General features: G+C 35.5%; 1 non-coding gene across 1 annotated transcript; it reads right to left on the minus strand.

The window, feature by feature from the left end:
- Positions 1 to 1,673: 1,673 nt before the first annotated feature.
- LOC118978753 (U6 spliceosomal RNA) lies at positions 1,674 to 1,781 on the minus strand. The gene has a single exon (XR_005064782.1). It is a non-coding gene; the product is annotated as a U6 spliceosomal RNA (small nuclear RNA).
- Positions 1,782 to 2,010: the final 229 nt, after the last annotated feature.

Here is a 2,010-nt window from a genome sequence, read left to right on the forward strand (position 1 = left end):
GGGACATATCAGTAAAAATGTTGCTGCGTGAAATATCTGAGATTTTCCTGCCAATGTTCTCCTCTAGGACTTTAATGGTGTCATGGCTTATATTTAAGTCTTTTATCCACCTTGAATTTATTTTGGTGTATGATGTAAGTTGGTGCTCGAGTTTCATTTTTTTGCATGTAGCTGTCCAGTTCTCCCAACACCATTTGTTGAAGAGGCTATCTTTACCCCATTTTATGATACTGCCCCCTTTGTCAAATATTAATTGACTGTAGAGATTTCGGTTTATTTCTGGGTTCACTATTCTGTTCCATTGGTCTATGTGCCTGTTTTTATCAGAGTACCAAGCTGTTTTGATTACAGTGGCCTTGTAATACAGTTTGATATCAGGTATTGTGATCCCTCCTACTTTGTTCTTCTTTCTTAACATTGCAGCTGCTATTCAGGGTCTTTTATGGTTCCATATAAATTTTTGAAGTGTTTGTTCTATGTCTGTGAAATATGCCATTGGTACTTTAATAGGTATTGCATTGAATCTGTAAATTGCTTTGGATAGTATGGACATTTTGATGATGTTAATTCTTCAAACCCATGAACATGGTATATGTTTCCATTTGTTTGTGTCTTCCTTGGTTTCTTTCTTCAGTGTTGTGTAGTTTTCTGCATACAGGTCTTTTACTTCCTTGGTTAGGTTTATTCCTAGGTATTTGTTTTTGTTTTTGCTCTATCAAATGGGATTCTTTTCTTGATTTCTGCTTCTGCTGCTTCATTGTTAGTATACAAAAATGCCTTTGATTTCTGGATATTGACTTTGTAACCTATTGTTTTGCCAAATTCATTTATTAGTTCGAGCCGTTTTTTGGTAGAGTCTATAGGATTTTCCATGTACACTATCATTTCATCTGCAAACAATGACAGTTTTGTTTCCTCCTTTCCAATTTGAATCCCTTTTATTTCTTTTTCTTGCCTGATCGCTGAGGCTAAAACTTCCAGTACTATATTAAATAGAAGTGGTGAAAGTGGACAACCTTGTCTTGTTCCTGATCTTAATGGAAAAAATTGTAGTTTTTGCCCATTGAGTATGATGTTGGCTGTAGGTCTTTCATATATGGCCTTTATTATATTGAGGAATGCTCCCTCTATTCCCACTTTGCTGAGTGCCTTTATCATAAATGGGTGTTGTACCTTATCAAAAGCTTTTTCTGCATCTATTGATATGATCATGTGATTTTTGCCTTTGCTTTTATTTATGTGAGGTATTACATTTACTGATTTGCGAATATTGAATCATCCTTGCATCCCTGGGATGAATCCCACTTGGTCATGGTGTATGGTCTTTATAATGTGTTTTTGGATGTGATTTGCCAATATTTTGTTGAGGATTTTAGCATGTATGTTCATCAGCGATATTGGCCTGAAGTTTTCTTTCTTTGTTGTGTCTCTATCTGGTTTTGGAATTAGGATGATGCTGGCTTCATCAAAAGAGTTGGGGAGTTTTCCATCATTTTGGATTTTTAGGAGTAGTCTGTGAAGAATAAGGGTTAGCTCTTTCTTAAAAGCTTTGTAGAATTCTCCTGTGAAACCATCTGGTCCAGGGCTTTTGTGTGATGGGAGTTTTTTGATTACTGCTTCAATTTCATCTGCTGTTATTGGTCTTTTCAGGCTTTCTACTTCTTCTTCACTGAAAAAATATGGAACACTTCACGAATTTGCATGTCATCCTTGTGCAAGGGGCCATGCTAATCTACTCTGTATCATTCCAATTTTAGTATATGTACTTCTGAAGCGAGCACCATTTTGTCAAATATTAATTGCCCATATAAGCATGGTTTTATTTCAGGTGTCCATTGATCAATGTCTCTGTTTTTATGCCAGTACCATGCTGTTTTAATTAGTATAGCTTGGTAGTGTAGTTTGGTATCAAGTAGCATGATATTTCTCACTGTATTGTTTTTCATGACTGCTGTCACTATTTGCATTCTTTTGCTTCTGTGCAAATAGTGACAGAAAATTTTTATAGTA

The sequence above is a fragment of the Sturnira hondurensis genome, unplaced genomic scaffold (genome assembly GCF_014824575.4).
Source record: "Sturnira hondurensis isolate 20B ecotype Veracruz unplaced genomic scaffold, ASM1482457v3 Scaffold0022136, whole genome shotgun sequence".
NCBI classification, from domain to species: Eukaryota; Metazoa; Chordata; class Mammalia; order Chiroptera; family Phyllostomidae; genus Sturnira; species Sturnira hondurensis.